This window comes from Balaenoptera acutorostrata, chromosome 17 (genome assembly GCF_949987535.1).
Source record: "Balaenoptera acutorostrata chromosome 17, mBalAcu1.1, whole genome shotgun sequence".
NCBI lineage: Eukaryota > Metazoa > Chordata > Mammalia > Artiodactyla > Balaenopteridae > Balaenoptera > Balaenoptera acutorostrata.
Window position 1 is genome coordinate 13,990,962 of NC_080080.1, and position 16,679 is coordinate 14,007,640.

Genomic DNA, 16,679 nt, shown 5'->3' on the forward strand with positions numbered 1-16,679 from the left:
GGCTGAGGCAGAAGTCCAGGGGGAACAAATTTGGAAAAGGGATCCCTCCTCCCCACCAAAGGCTGAGATTTAGACTTTGTTGGAGAGGGCGTGACTATAGTTCTCTGGGTTGTGGAAAAGTTACTTATGTGCCATAGGACCAGGCTGATAATGAGGAAACTGCCTACTGGGGCATCAAAAGTTGCAGGAACCTGCCTTCTGGGGTCCTGATGATGGAACTAGATGGGAAGCTGGCCCTTGAGTTCTGCTGAAACTCAACAGGAAACCATCTACTGGGGTGCCTAGGAGACTGTCTAGAAAAGGGAGTGGGACACTGTATACAGGGTTGTTCCTGAATTTGCTAGGGGCTGGCTGTGGTGCTAGCAGAACTCACCAGAAGCTTCCTGCTGGATCACCTGTGAGATTCCCTGGAAAGTCAGATGGAGAGCCCACAGAACTTGCCAAGTACAAACCCCTTGTGGAGTTTACACTGAACTCCCAGGGAAGCTGCCTGGGGGGCTGATGGAACTCACTAGAATGCCACCATGGGGGTGCCACTGAAATTTGCTGGTGGGCACTGAATGCTACAGGAGCCAGAAGGGAGTAATAAGCACATGGAAACCAGGCAGAGAAGTCTCCTTCTCCTGCAGTGTTCCTCCATAACACTGGACTGACAAAACCTAATGTTACATCAGCTGGCAAAGAAGAAATGTTTATAGGGTCCAACTCCAGTATCACAAAGCAGGACAACTAAGGGAGGATATGGGGCTGAGAAACAATAAGATTCTAGCTGGTACAGGGACTTTATTTTTTTGTTGGGAAGGAGGGCAAGGATAGAGAGAGATTTTGATAAGAATTTCCATTTTTGTTAATGTTTGGCTGTTGACGATACATAATTTATTCTTGTTCCAATTTCAGCATTTAATCTTTTCCCAGGAATTTTTCTGTTACAGCTAGACTGTCAAATTTACTGTTGAGTAGTTTTCTAAATATTTCTTTAAAAATAATAAAAAATAATAATACATATTTAAAAATCTGTTCGTAGTTTTTTATCCTTTTATAGTCTTTTAACCTTTTTTGTATCTATTGCTGTTGGTTCACAAAATAGTCCCTATACATGGAGGGCAGGGAGAGACTAAAAACAGAGGCAGACCACTTCAGATGGGTAGATGGCAGTTTTAATAAGCAAGGGAACTTACATACAAGACTTATCTTGGGTGGCTGAAAAATGAGTAGATCTACACACCTGCCCGCCAGAATCTTAAAAGTTTATACAAAGGACTTAACAGGGTTCAGTCACATATACCACCCAGAGGGTCTCAACAGCACCCCACTGTCTCAAAGTTGTGTCCTTGAAAATGGCTCCCACTGTGGGAACGGTGGACAGAGTGTACATTCAAAGGACAGGGGAGGGGGTGAGGGGCCTCCTATTGCTGGGTCCAGCCCAAGGGGTCAAGTGGTGGTCACATCCGCTTGATGACCTCTTCCATCAATTGCAGAGGTTGTTAGTGATCACCGAAACAGTGCATGTGTTTTCCTACATTCCCTCATCTTCATTTTGGGTGAGGACATGTGACTGTTGGTTGGTGCAAACCCAAGAAAGATGAGCAGAGTGTGACTTCCAGATCAAGGAAGTGAAGAGCCAGTGTTCCTCATCCTTCTCTTTCTTCTTCTGCCACAGCTTCCATGGATCCCTGATTGCTGCTTGAGGAGAATTGCCCTGTGGATTTGACTGACCAACGATTGCGATATAAGCAGGTAAAAAAACATTTATTATGCTATACCAGTGAGATTTGGGGTTTTGTTGTCAACTATCCTTAATTACCCAGACTAAATCAACAATGCTTTCTCTTCGTCCCTCTCTCTCTTTCTCTCTCTCTCTGTGTGTCTCTCCTTGATCAGTCTTTCTGGAAGTTTATCTACTTTGGAAGTCTTTATAAAAGAAAAATCAGCCTTTGGGTTAGTAGAGCACAGTTGATAAAAGCACGGAATATTAATCATTCTCTGGTCCTTACTAGCTTTGTGATCTTGGGAAAGTTATGCAATCTCTCTCTGCATTGCTTTACTCATCTGTAAATTGAGAATGAATAATTTTGCCTTTATCTAAGCGTTGTTGTGAGGAGTGAGTGAGTCAATATATGTAAAGCACTTAGCCCTTAGCATATCGTATATGCCATATGTGCTGTAAACATGTTATCTATATTTTTTCTCTACTTTATGGATTTCTGTCTTCATCTTTACAACTTCTTCTTACTTCTTTGGATTTATTCTCTTTTTTCCCCCTAGTGTTTTGGGGAATGTTTAGCCCACTTATTTATAACCTTTCTTGTCATCTGGTAAATAACTTCTAAGATATATTATGCCCCTCACAGTACTTCCTTCACTGTTCCCAGACATTTTGACATGGAGTGCTTTTGTGCTCACTCAGCTGTAATTTAGTACTTTCACTTATGAATTCCTCTTTAACCCAAGTGCTGTATAGTTGTATGTTTTTTGGATTTAAAGATATTTGGAGTTTCTATAAGACTTTATATTTGGTTTTGATTCCTATTTTATTGAGTAATAATTGGAAAACTCTAAGATATTGCTTCTTTGCAATTTATTGAGGCTTTTTTTGTGTGTGTGACTCAGTACTTGATTGAGTTGTATGAATGTTTCATGTCTGCTTGGAAAAGAAAAATTGTGCTCACTGGCTATAAAGTCGCTGATGTATATTTTGGTCAGTTATTAATTATCATGTATATGAATTTTTAATTTGTTTCCCTGAGCTGTCTGTTTCTGAAACACAGAGTTTTAAATCTACAACTACAACTACTGATTTAGCTATTTCTCTTTGTAGTTCATCAATTGCTGTCAGAGATTATGTATGTAGTTTTTATGTGGTAATATATTCATTTTTATCATATCTTTTGGATCTTTTGTTCCTTTTATCAGCCTACATACAAGATAAAATTTTATTTATAATGATTTTTTGCTTTCAATTCTATTTAGTCTGAAATTAATGTTGCTACACTATATTTCTTTCAACCATATTTGCCTGGTGTGTTAGTTTTCACTCGTTTATTTTTATTTCATTTTACGTGTGTTCGTTGTTGCATATGTGATTATGAATTGATGTGTAAAGGACACATGCATACCTGCTATAAGTATGTGATTTAGAAATTTATACATTTCTTATTTAATGCAAGTATAAGAACTTAATGGAATGAAGGTGGTAAAAGCAACCAAGAACAGAAACATATCTTTGCATGACTGTTTCATTGTTTTGTTTCTATGTGGTGCGCTGGTGCAAGAGACACTTTCCATGAAGTTTGTTTCCTGCTAGAGTTGATTAAATGCTAAATTTTTATTGCACCTCTGTCTTTTTAGTTCTGGCTTGCAATGCAATTCCAGAACAGCTTATACTAAAAATCATTTTGCCTTAGTTTTTGAGAAGACATATAAACATATAGTTTTCTTGATTCTTGAACTAAATGCAGCACCATAGAGGCTAGATCCTTATCAGTGCCAGGGAGGGGATGGTGTCCTTGAATAATATCTTCACTTCCAGATTTCCAGTGTTCTGAAGTATTCTGCCTTATTCAGGCAGTTTCTTGGAAGTAATTTATGACCAGAGCTCTTTTTCAATATTAGTCAGGGTGAGGCCATACTAATATGTGCTTAAACCCCAAAAGAATGCAACAATAATTCATTATTTTTTATTCATGTCATAGTTTGATGTGGGAAACATGGCTCTCCTGCATCATTCTACTCCAAAAGGGGACTCAAGGGTATAGGCTACTACCAGAGCTGTAATACATTGGCTCTTGAGTTGATCCAACCAGGGAAAGGAGAATTAGAGCATCATATTTTTAAGGGCCAACCTTGAAAGTGATTTACACAACTTCTTGCCAATTAGCACAGTCCAGAACTCAGTCATATGTTCAGAAATTAGCTGTCAGGAAGACTAGGACATGCCTTCTTTTCTGTCAATCCAAGAAGAGGAAATGGTGGTGAACTTGTCATTGCCCTGTCAAATGATCCAGTTGAAATCTTTGTCTTTTGATTGGTACATTTAAGCTACTTAAATTTATCACAAATTTTAGTTACTTTTGAAATCTCATTTCATGTTTTTTATTTATAATACATATATACTGCTTTTATCTTTCTCTTTTACTAACTTCTTTTGTTAGTTTGAAGGTCTTATGTTCTACTTTAATTTTGTTAGTTATCCATAACATATTGAGGCTTATAGTTATTTTTTCCCCCAAGCAGCCTCTTAAGTTTGTCAATTTTTATCTTCCTTTGCAGTAAAGCTCTCTCTTACCTCCTCTGATCTTTCTCCTTGGTCCTGCTACATCCTCATATAGTTATTACTTAGAAATGCACTCTGGATACACTTTAATAATTTGGGAGGATATGTCATTGGTTATTGTTTATCTTTACAAAGACATATTTGATTAAGTAATTTACTTCTCATATCTTACTGCTTTCGTTTCTTACTACTGGAGTACTTACTCTAAGACTTCTTTCACAAAGGCTCTGGCTGTGGCAAAATTTCTGCTGCAGCCATTATTGAAAATATTTGTATTTCAACTCTTGTTTAAGTGATAATTGAGCTGGTTATAATATTCTATATTTGCAATTCCTTTCCTTTACCACTTTGTTATTATTACTCCATTACTTTTCATCTCAGGTATGCGTAATTCTTGTCATTTCCTTTCAGGTGATCTGCTTTTACTCATGGAAGTTTTTCTCTTTCATGTGGGTAACTTAAATTTGATAACTAGTTACACCTTTGACTTTTCTAATCTTTATTAAACTATTTAATCTAATTCTTACATATTTCTTTAATTTGGGTATATTCTTAATCATTTATTTACATATTTCCTCCCTTTTAATTAGTTTTTCTCAGATTTTATAACGTTTATTTATGTGGTTATGGACAATTATTTTTCTATCTTTTATATGGCTTAACTTTAAATTGTTCTTTTCCACTTTATGCCTTCTGTGAAAGTCCTAGACTTGATATTTCAGCTCAATATTTCATTTTTTGATGGGATGTATTCTATTATTCAGCCTATCTGTTCAGCTCTTTATTTCAACAATTCTGTTTTTATTCCACTTATTTCTAATCAGTTCTTTTCTATGATTGCTAATTTTTCCTTGGCATTTCCAATATCCTTATTTTCTCTTTGAGCATTTTATTGTGGATATTTAAAATTCTTATTTCTCTCATGTGCATTTATTCTGCTCCAACCAGAATAAACTGCTCAGTGTGCGGCTTTTCACTTTTTTAATAGTTGTGGTCCTCATCTCTGTTCCCTCTACCTCCGTGTTTCATATTCCATTGGAAATATCTGTCATTGTGATTGATCATGTCAACTTGGGGATGTGGTTAAAGCATAGACCCTATTTCTAGGTGTGTTGGGGAAGTGGGAACAGTGGGGAGAGTGTTTATGATTGAAGAGCCTTTGGATTTACAGTAAGTCCCCTACATACGAATGACTTCCGTTCCGAGAGGGTGTTTGTAAGTCCAGTTTGTTTGCAAGTCCAACAAAGTTAGCCTAGATATCCAACTAACACGATCGGCTATTTACCACTGCTTTTACACTTGCTTCCAGACATCCTGGGCTTGAAATAAAGATACTGTACTACTGTACTCTATACAGTACCATACAGTAAAGTACACAAAAGCACAACCACTTGGAGTGGATGCACGCATGTGACAATGTATGCCAGACACATGACCTAATGTACATGGTTGGACATGTGAAAGCATGTACGCATCTTTGAAAGTTTGCAACTTGAACGTTTGTATGTAGGGGACTTACTGTACTATCTTGGTTCAGTTACTCTCCATTTTACCACACTACTCCCAACATTTGCTCTGGGGAAAATTCCTTGGTCCTTTTGAATGCTGTTTTGTCCATCCCAAAAGTTGAATTTCCAGCTTGTCAAATCATGGAGTGTTTTGTGGTGATGGGGTAGAAAGACAAAGGAAATAAGCAGCTATTGGGTCAGACCCAAAGCCCATTGCCTGAAAACAATAGGTATTCATTTAGTTCATGAATCTGTGGGTCAGCAATCTAGTCTGGACAGTTCTTCTGATCTAACGTGAAATTGTTCACTCTATGGGTATGGCCTGTCTCAGAGTGACTGTTGCATCTATGGGTCCTTTGGCTGCTGTCTGGAGGGACCTGATTTAGCCCCACATGTCTCTTATATTCCTCCAGCAGGCTAGCCTAGGCATGTTCTCAAGAGAAAGGCAGAGGTGCAAGAGGTAGGGCAATTTCTACACCCAAGCACACTTCAGGCCTCTGTGTATGTCACATTTGTTACTATCCCTTTGTCTAAAGCAAGTCATGTGGTCAAGCCTACCGCCAGAGTGAGGGCTCTGCAGAGTTATATAGCAAAGGATCTGGATACAGGGAAAGGTGAGAACAGGGACTTTGCGTGTTTACAATAAAGCTATCATAAGCTGAGTTAAATTTGATAACTAGTTATACCTTTAACTTTTCTAATCTCTATTAAACTATTCAATCTGTTTCTTACATATTTCTTTGGTAAGAAAATACAGATATTTATGGGCCCTGCGATATATACATTAGGCATTTTCTAGTAAAATATGTGTTATTATCCTTTACTGCACTTCCAGAACATTCTTACCTCTAGGAACTCCTATATTTGGAAGCATTCAGACACTAGTCAACCTTGCTGAATCACAAAAGTTTCTTCTATACTTTAGAATTCTCTCATTCTGGATTGGGAACACTGAGTATTTCAAAAATTTTCCCATATATTTGGGAATTTAAAGTGCTTAACTGTAGTTGAATTAAATTAGACTAACAGATGCCATAATCTAATACTTTCTATTCTTCAAGTTGATAAATTCTTCAATGCTGCAGGTTTTGTGAAGTAAATTTATGTTTTCTATTGAATAATCCAAGTTTAAGTTTTTGCATAGAATGTTTACTTAGTTTGGGTATTGCCTTCTATACTAGGTGTTTTGATCACTCCTGACTTGTGATCACATTCAAGACTGAGAAAAACAGATGATGCATAGAGGGAAGATGCCTTTGACTAGAGGAAAGAGGCATGTTGCTGAGTTACAAAAAAGGAATTATTGTATTCTCTTTATCTAATTAAATGACTTAATTCACTACCAGACTAGCACATCCCTAATAGGCAATTATATTGACATTAAAAGTGCTAGAGGTCCTGAGTCCTCTATCACTGCAGATATTCAAACAAACACTTCAATTCTTACCTGGGATATTAGAGAAGAGATGTAAGAATTGGGCTAAACTAGAAGATTTCTCAATTTTTTTCCTCACCTCTGAGTCTACAATTATTTCAAGTTAGATTCCTCCCTATTTCAAAGATATGAACATTATTATGTCCTATTAATGTCCCAGATGCTATATAGTTAAGCTCTGTGGTAGATCATCTGTGTATTCACACAACGCTATAATCCTAGCATAATTAAGGCACGAGCACTCGTTAAGAGTCAAAACCAAATTCAAAGACTATGTGTTCTCACTTCAATGACCCATATATGACTTTGATAAATAAGCAGTGTTGCCTTGGTAAATAAAACCTGCAGATAAAATACTGGTTTTCCCTTGGTATTTTCTCAATGGAGTAGAAAATTTGTCTTAACTTCCACTAAATTTAATGTGGCAGATTGGCATTATTTCTAGAGTGCAGCAAATATTATTTACATGGAAGAGGAACATTGGGTAGGCAAGCTTTTTGGAGAAACTAGCCTCATTCAGTTGTTTCATTCAATAATTATTCATTGAGAGCCTCTATGACAGATATAGTGCTGGGAACAAGAAAAACAAAGATGAATAAATTCTGCTTCTTGTCCTTGAGGATATTAAAAATTTATAGGAGAGGTAAACAGGGGATACACACTACAATACTGAAAAAAAAAATCTGTGCTTAATTATACATGGAGGGCAATGGGAGCACAGAGGGGGACACTTAGCCCAGTAGTCAGGGAAGGCTTCTTGAAGAAAATAAAATCTGAGCTGAGGAGTAATGAGCAGGATTAGAGGTTGCAAGCTTGTGTGTGTAGAACACTGAACCAATTGTTAAAAACTCGTTCTTTAAAAAACGTATATGGTGTTATGGGAAAATTGCTCTCATACCAGGCCATGAAGCAAGTCTCAACCAATTTTAAAGACTTAATATCCTATAGATCAGGGGTCCCCAACCCCCAGGCCATGGACCGGTATCGGTCCATGGCCTGTTAGGAACCAGCCCGCACAGCAGAAGGTGAGGGGCAGGCAAGCGAGCGAAGCTTCATCTGTATTTACAGCCGCTCCCCATTGCTTGCATTACCACCTGAGCTGCGCCTCCTGTCAGTATTATGGTGAGTTGTATAATTATTTCATTGTATATTACAACATAATAATAATAGAAATAAAGTGCACAATAAATGTAATGTGCTTGAATCATCCTGAAACCATCCCCCACCCCGCCCCACCACCAGGTCTGTGGAAAAGCTGTCTTCCACGAAACTGGTCCCTGGTGCCAAAAAGGTTGGGGACTGCTGCTCTAGATCACAGTGCAATTAGCCTTAGTAGTAAAAGAAAACTAGAAAACCCTCATGTGCTTGGAAATTAAGAAACACACTTGCAAATTACTCAGGAGTCAAAGAAAAAATCAAAAAGGGAATTTGAATTAATTAGAATTAGACAATAATGGAAGTTCTATATACCAGAACTTGTGGGATGCACCTAAAAGAGTATTTGGAGGAAAATTGTTTAGCTTTCAATTCCAATGTTAGAAATGGAAAAAATGCAGAATATAATGAACTTAACATCTTACTAAAGAAGTTAAAAAGCAAATAAAGAATCAATATCACACAAATGGAGACAATAACAAAAATAAAAATAGAAAGTATCAACAGACTCAAAAGGCTCTTCTTTAATGTGGTAGGCTGAATAATGCCCACCCCCACCCCCCAATATATCCACATCCTAATCCATGGAATCTGAAAATATTACCTTATATGGGAAAAAAGACTTTGCAGATATGATTAAGTTACAAATTTTGGGATTGGGAGATTATCCCAAATTACCCGGTTGTGCCCTAAAAGTAATCACAGGGTCCTTTAGGGAGACAAGAAAGTCAAAGGAAGAAGACAGTGTGACAACAGCAGCAGAGATTGGCATGATGTAGCCACAAACCAAGCGTGATGATTAAGTTTATGTGTCGACATGACTGGGCCAAGGAGTGCCCAGACATTTGGTCAAACATTCTGGATGTGTCTGTGATGTCGTTTCTGGATGAGATTAATGTTTGAATCAGTAGACTGAGTAAAGCAGATTTGCTTCCTAAGGTAGGTGGACCTTATCCAATTAATTGAAGACCTGAATAGAACAAAAAGGCTGAGTAAGAAGGAACTTTTCCTGCCTGACTGGTTGAGCTGGGACATTGTATTTTCCTGCCTTTGGACTTGAACCGAAACATCAGCTCTTGTGTCTTAAGACTGCCGACGCTCAGACTGGAACTTGCACTACTGACCCTCCTGGTTATTAGACCTTCAGACTATATGACTCAGACTGGAACTACACCATCTGCTTTCCAGCTGGGTCTCTAGTTTGTCAACTGCAGATCCTGGGACTTCTTAGCCTCCATAATTGCATGAGCCAATTCCTTATAATAATACATATATATAATTGCATATATAATTTAATAATATACATATAATTACACATATGTATATATTTATATTTCTCTGGAGAACACTGACTACTTATACATCAAGGAATGCCAACAGTCTCTAGAAGCAAGAAGAGGCAAGGAGAAAACAGATTTTCCTCTGGAGCCTCCAGAGGCAATGCAGCCTTGCTGACATGTTGATTTTACCCTGTGAGATTCATTTCATACTACTGGCTTCCAAAACTGTAAGAGAATAAGTTTTTGTTGTTTTAAGTTACCAGGTTTGTGGTAATTTTTTATAGCAGCTGTAGGAAACTAATGCAACTAATAAAATAGAGAAACTTCTGTCAAGATTGATCATGGATAAAAGAGAGGAAGAACAAATATACAATATGAATGACAAAAAATAGGAAATAACTACAAGGACCATAGGTATTAAAATACAGTAAAAGGATTCTATGAGCAACTTTGTAAAATGAATTTGAAATATTTGGTGAAATTTAAAAATTTCTGGAAAACTTATTACTAAAACTGACTCAAAGAAATGAGAAACTTGAATGGTGATACAACCATTAAAGTAATTGAACAAATAGCTGATATTTCCCATAAAGATCTACTGAATGTTTAAGAAAAATTTTCAATCCTACACAAATTATTTCTGAGTATAGAAAAAAAGAAACACTACCCAATGCATTTAATGGGATTATCATAACTTTGATACCAAAACCTTACAAAGGCAGTATGATAAAGAGAAAATATAGACCAGCTTAACTCTCAACCATAAAATGCAAAATTATAAGTAAGATACTAGTAACTGAATGCAGAAATCCATTAAAAAGAAAATATAGCATGATCAAAATGTGTTAATTCCAAGGAATAAAAATTGTATTAACATTAGAAAATCAATATAAAAACAGGAGAAAAATAATAAATCATAAAAGCATTTCATTAGCTGTAGGAAAAGTATTAGATATAATTCATTACTTATTCATTAAAAAATAGTAATTAGAAAGGCCTTTCAGAAAGCTGATATACTCTACTTAAAAGAGCACAGAAAATGTCATATATAATGGTGAATATTTAAAATCATTTCCTTTAAATCAGGAATAATAAAAGTATAGCTATAATCACTCCTTCTATTCAACATTTTCCTGGAAACCCTAACCAATATAGTAAGGTGAGAATAATTTTTAATTTATAAGGATTGAAAGGAAGAAATAAACTTTCATTATTCTCTGATGGTAAGGTTGGCTCTGTTGAAAATGCAAAAGAATACATAGAGAATTATAGGGAACTTAGCAAGTTTGCTAGGTACAAAAATCAATGTAAAATCAACTATAATTCTATACAATAGTACCAGTTAGAAAGTAAATTTTTTAAAAAAATAGTATTTACAATAGTGCCAATAAAAATACAAATAGGAATAAATTAAGCAAAAGGTATAAAACACCTTTAAGGTGAAAATTATGAAACTTTATGAACAATGTTAAAGAAAATCTGAATAAGTAGAGGAGCATACTGTATTAATGGATTGGAAGACTCAATATCCTAAAGTTGACAACTCTTTCCAAATCCTTCTATCAATTGAGAACAATTTCAGTCATTGATATGTGGTATTTTATTTTTTATTTATTTTTTAAATGGAAGTATAGTTGATTCACAATGTTGTGTTAGTTTCAGGCATACAGCAAAGTGATTCAGTTATACATATATAAATATATTTTTTCTTTTCCAGATTCTTTTCCCTTATAGGTTATTACAAAATATTGAGTATAGATCCCTGTGCTATACAGTAGGTCCTTGTTAGTTACCTATTTTATATATAGTAGTGTGTATATGTCAATCCCAAACTCCTAATTTATCTCCCTCCTTTCCCCTTTGGTAACCCTAAGTTTGTTTTCTATGTCTGTGGGTCTATTTCTGTTTTGTAAATAAGTTCTTTTGTAACATTAAAAAAAATATTTGTAGATGTGTCTTACCCCTTTAGCCCCTGGAGTGAGATTTTTGACAGTGTTTTCACCCCATTTTGTCAAATTATAAGCATATTTTTCTTAAGACATGGCATAAACTTTGTTTAATGTAAAACTTGTTTCTGAACATGTTTTGAAGGGAGTTTTTTAAAAACAAAAACTTGTTTATACCTGAAAATAAAGTGCTATAAACAAGTTATTTGTGTTTGAGAGAAAATATAAGAATCTATACTCATACTTCTGGCAGCTGTAAAAGTTTTGCTCTTAAAGTACAGCCTGCTGAGTATCACTCAGCATAGAAAACCCATCCTCCTGTGTCTCACAGAGAATACTGAACTGGGTTTTCTTTGGAGCACTACCCACAGACTGTGAGATGACTCCAATCTCTTTTTAAGGACTGGAAAAAACAAATCTTGCTAGGAGAGGTCATGATACACTCCTGCTGGGAGTCAGCAGCAGCTGAGGTAAGGAGAGACTAGCTGATCCCATTAACTAGTGAATGCCTGAAACCTTGCCTCATCTGTACTATTCAGCACCCTGATTAGCTTGTTGAGGGAAATAAATGTAAAATTTGCACTGTGTATGTGTGTGTTTTCAGTAATTTCTCTCATTATCACCTGTCCTTTGACATTCTAAAACTTGAGTTAATACTCAAAACAAAAACAAAATTAAAACCCCACATATGATTGGTTGAGTCTAAAATTTGGGAAGCACAAAGGGCAAAGAATAGTTAGAATATTTTTTTAAAAAATATGAATTTGCCTTATCAGACAAAAATAACTATAAAAGTATAATAATTATAATAAGTAATGCAATACAGTAATAGACAATTTGACAAATGGAACAGAATCAAGAACCCAGAAAGAGAGACATATGTAATTGTCAACACCTTGTTTGTGAAACAGTTGACCTTGTGGCTCCAAATAGAAATAATGGACTATGTAATTAATAAATCAATAATGCTCTAATAACAGATTAACCATAGGAAATGATGGGATTTAATTTTATCTCATAACCATATATAAGATTATAACCCTTAGGATTAAAAATTTGAATAGGAAAGTCAAAATTTTAAAGCTTTTAGAAGACAATACAGGAGAATAGCTTTCTGACCTTGAGTACAGAAGCATTTCTTAAAAAATAAATAAAAAACAGGCCATAATTTGGAAGATCAATCAAATTGATGCTATTATAAAGGAACATCTATTTTTCAAAACGCACCAGAAAGAGGATGAAAGACAAACCACAGAATGCAATAATTAGAGCTCAAAATATATAAAGAACTCCTACAAATTAAAAAGACCACCAATAGGAAAATGGACAAAAGACTTGGATAGCGCTTTGCAGTGTATATTAGCATAAACATGTTGGAAAACTCTTTGGCAGTATCTAATAAATTTGAACATCACATATCAAGTGAACCTGTAAATCCATTCCTAGGTATACATTTTCACATGGGCCCCAGCAGACATAGCCAATAATTTTATAGTAGTCATTAATAGTAGAAACACTGGAAGCAGCCCAGATGTCCATCAACAAAAGAGTGGATATATTAATTGAGATGTATTTTAAAAAACTGGGTACTATAAGATAGTGCAAAGGGATGTATTTCAGCTACAAGGAGCAATGTGGGTGAAACTCAGGAAAATAACAGTGCGTGATTCCACGAGATATGCACAACTGAACCACATTATTATTTAGGGATATAAGCACATGTGTTACAACTTTAGATAAGAGCAAGGGGATTATAAACACAAGATTTAGGATTTTGATTACCTTTGTGAAGGAGGAAAAGGAATAGGACCCAGGAGGGACACACAGGAAACTTCAAAGTTATAGGCAATGTTCTTTGGTTAAGATGATTGGTGAGTTCACGGCTGTTTGTTTTATTGTCATTCTTTGTATGTTACACTTTTTGAAACATGTTTTATAAACCCTTTATATTTGTTCAGTACTTATTACATTTTTAAGAAGTAGATGTGTCTTGGGGTTCACTTGGGATAGGTAGGCAGAGAGAACAGCATCTGACAAGGCACAGAAGTGGCAATCAGCCCAATGTCTGGACAAGGATGTAAGCTCTGAGATTTATTTATTTATTTATTTATTTATTTTTGGCTGTGCTGGGTCTTTGGTTCGTGCGAGGGCTTTCTCTAGTTGCGGCAAGTGGGGGCCACTCTTCATCGCGGTGCGCGGGCCTTTCACTATCGCGGCCCCTCCCGTTGCGGGGCACAGGCTCCAGACGCGCAGGCTCAGCAGCTGTGGCTCACGGGCCCAGCTGCTCCGTGGCATGTGGGATCTTCCCAGACCAGGGCTCGAACCCGTGTCTCCTGCATTAGCAGGCAGATTCTCAACCACTGCGCCACCAGGGAAGCCCAAGCTCTGAGATTTTAAAGGGGTATGTATTGTGAGTGAGGTGAGAACAGGTGGAAGCAAATCCACAGAGGTAGATATGAGTCAGAGAGGGACTTACTAGCAAGTACAGAGTTTCTACTTTCTGCTGCAAATGATCAAAAACATTGTGAAGGGATTTTAAATAGAGAATGACAGGTACAATGCATGGTACATAAATTACTACTGTTGTGACAGAGAGTAGAGCTGCGGCTCCCAATGCTGGCTGCATAATAAAATCACAGAGGGAGCCCTTTAAAAACACAGGGCCTGGGCTCCACCCCCAGATATTCTGATATCATTAGTTGGAAATGGATCTTGGATTCAAATGTGACCAGGTAAAGAGGATGGATTTGATGGGAACAATAATGATGGTGATTGTGATAGGCAGACGTTCAAGGTGGCTTCCAGTGATTTTTGCCACCTGGTACTCATGCTTGTGTGAAAACTCCTCCTCTTGAGTGTGGGCTGGACCTAGTGACTTGCTTCTAATGAATAAAATATGGCAAAGGTGATGGAATGTCACTTCGGTGATGTTATTACAAAGGAGTCTGCCATTAGCTCCTTCTCTCTTCCTCTGTCTCTCTGTCTGTCTCTGTCTCTCCTCTTGATTGCTCACACTGATGAAGTCAGCTGCTATGTTGTGAGCTGCCACCTATGGGGCAGTCCATGTGGCAAGGAATGGAGGGGGGTCTCTGGCCAGTGGCTCACAAGAAACTGAATTCTGCCTACAGCCACGTAAGTGAGCTCAGCTTAGATCCTCCCCAGCCAAATCTTAAGATGACTGCAGCTCCAGTGGGTACAACTGGTTGCAACCTGTGAGAGACCCTGGATGGGAGGACCCAGTTAAGTGGCACCCAAATTCCTGACCCAGAGTGACTGTGAGATAATTAATGGTGTTAATTTGAGCCACTACCTTTTGGGGCAATGTGTTATGCAGCGGTAGATAATTGACAGACTGATGATGATTGTGGTAGGAAGAACAATGCCTCCCTCCCAAGATGTATGTGTCTTCATTTCTGGAACCTGTGAATATGTTATGTTACATGACAAAGGGGCACGTTCTTTGCTAATCATCTGACCTTGGGAAGGGGAGATTATCCCACTGAGCCCAGTGTGATCACAGGGGTCTTATAAGGGAAAGAGGAAGGCAGGAGAGGCCACGTCAAAGTGGTGCAGTGATGCATGGCTGGCTTTGAAGATGGAACGGGGCCACAAGCCATGATATGTGGGGGGCCTCTAGAAGCTGGACAAGGCAAGGAAACAGATTCTCCACTAGAGCTTACAGAAGAAACCCAGTTCTGACACTGTTATTTTAGCCCTGTGAGACCCATTCTGGACTTCTGAGCTCCAGAACTGTAAGATAGTACATTTGCCTCATTTTAAGCCGCCAAGTTTGTGATCATTTATTGCAATAAGAGATTAATGCAATGATGCTAATGCTAATAATAATGATAATAAGAATAACATCCCCGTTTATTCAATGCTTACAATGTGCCTGGAAATCTGTTACACAGCTTTCCATGTGTTATATTACGGAATGCCCAAACAACCCTATGAGGTAGGCACTTTTATCATCCTTACTTTACAGATGAAATCAGGGCTCAGAAAGATCAGTTGACTTGCCCAAGTCACATACTTAGTAAGTGAAATTCATGCTTTGCAAAAAGAGGTTTTACCATGCTGTCACCCATAAAACTTTCAAATGATTGAACCTGGTAGGTGAGAGAAATGGTATGCGGAAAATAGAACTCCAGTTTCTTCCCAATTTACCTACAGCACAGTGGGATATGGTGGTAATCACACCAGAACTGCTTTTTGCAAATGAGTCTAATTGCTTTCCTAGTAGGCATGTGGAAGGTCACGCTTATTTTGACAATGCTGCCATTGCCAAAAGTACTTTTTAAAATGCCTCATTTGTTAATCATCATCAGACCCCATAGCATATTGCTGGGAACCTCTTCACATGAGAAATTATTAATCCCTTAAGAGTCTTTTTAATTTTCAGAAATAGCCAAGATTCTTTCAGAGTTAAATCAAGGAAGGTGGCTACTTGCCATGAATGCCTGAGAAAATAATAATAGCTAAAACCTGTTCATTCCTGACAGTGCTAAGACCTTGATAAGCTTTTTTTTAAAAAAATTTAAATCTCAGAATAAGTCTAAATAGTTTGTGTCCTTATTATCCCTACTGCAAAGATGAGGAAACTGACACTTAGACGAGTTTAAGCAATTTGCCCGTATTCTGAGAGCTAAGAAGTGGCCAAATAAGACTAAACTGAGGCTGGCTAGCTCCAAGTCCTGCACTCACAAACACTGTGTGTACTACCTTCCAGGAATTTCCTTCTGAATTCCATGTGTTTAATGCTGCTGTAATGTAGGGTGATCATATTTTTTTTTAATAGAAGATTGGCTGTCATTAACTTCAATCCAGCTTTGATCGAGCATGCTAGATGAGCTTTCTCAAAGGCCTCCAAAAGCCATAGTTCCATGGGAATCATGTACAGGGAGCCTTGTGGGCATATGATGCTTTACACTGCTTCAATAACACACTTTTTTTTTTCTTTCAAACGTTAACATCTCTAAAATTAAAATGTACCTTACTATCACCATCATCTAGGTGGCAGTTTTGATGTGCTTGTTTTTCCTACACAAATATTTCAACCCTTGAAAATAGGTGTCAGTAGCT

The 16,679-nt window shown here is 37.2% G+C and overlaps 1 long non-coding RNA gene across 1 annotated transcript in view; it reads left to right on the top strand.

The window, feature by feature from the left end:
- Positions 1–16,679, top strand: part of LOC130705543 (uncharacterized) — a 155,138-nt gene that overhangs the window by 4,651 nt on the left and 133,808 nt on the right. Inside the window, exon 2 of the long non-coding RNA XR_009005828.1 lies at positions 1,661–1,737. This is a non-coding gene — a long non-coding RNA (uncharacterized LOC130705543). The remainder of the gene's footprint in view (positions 1–1,660; positions 1,738–16,679) is intronic.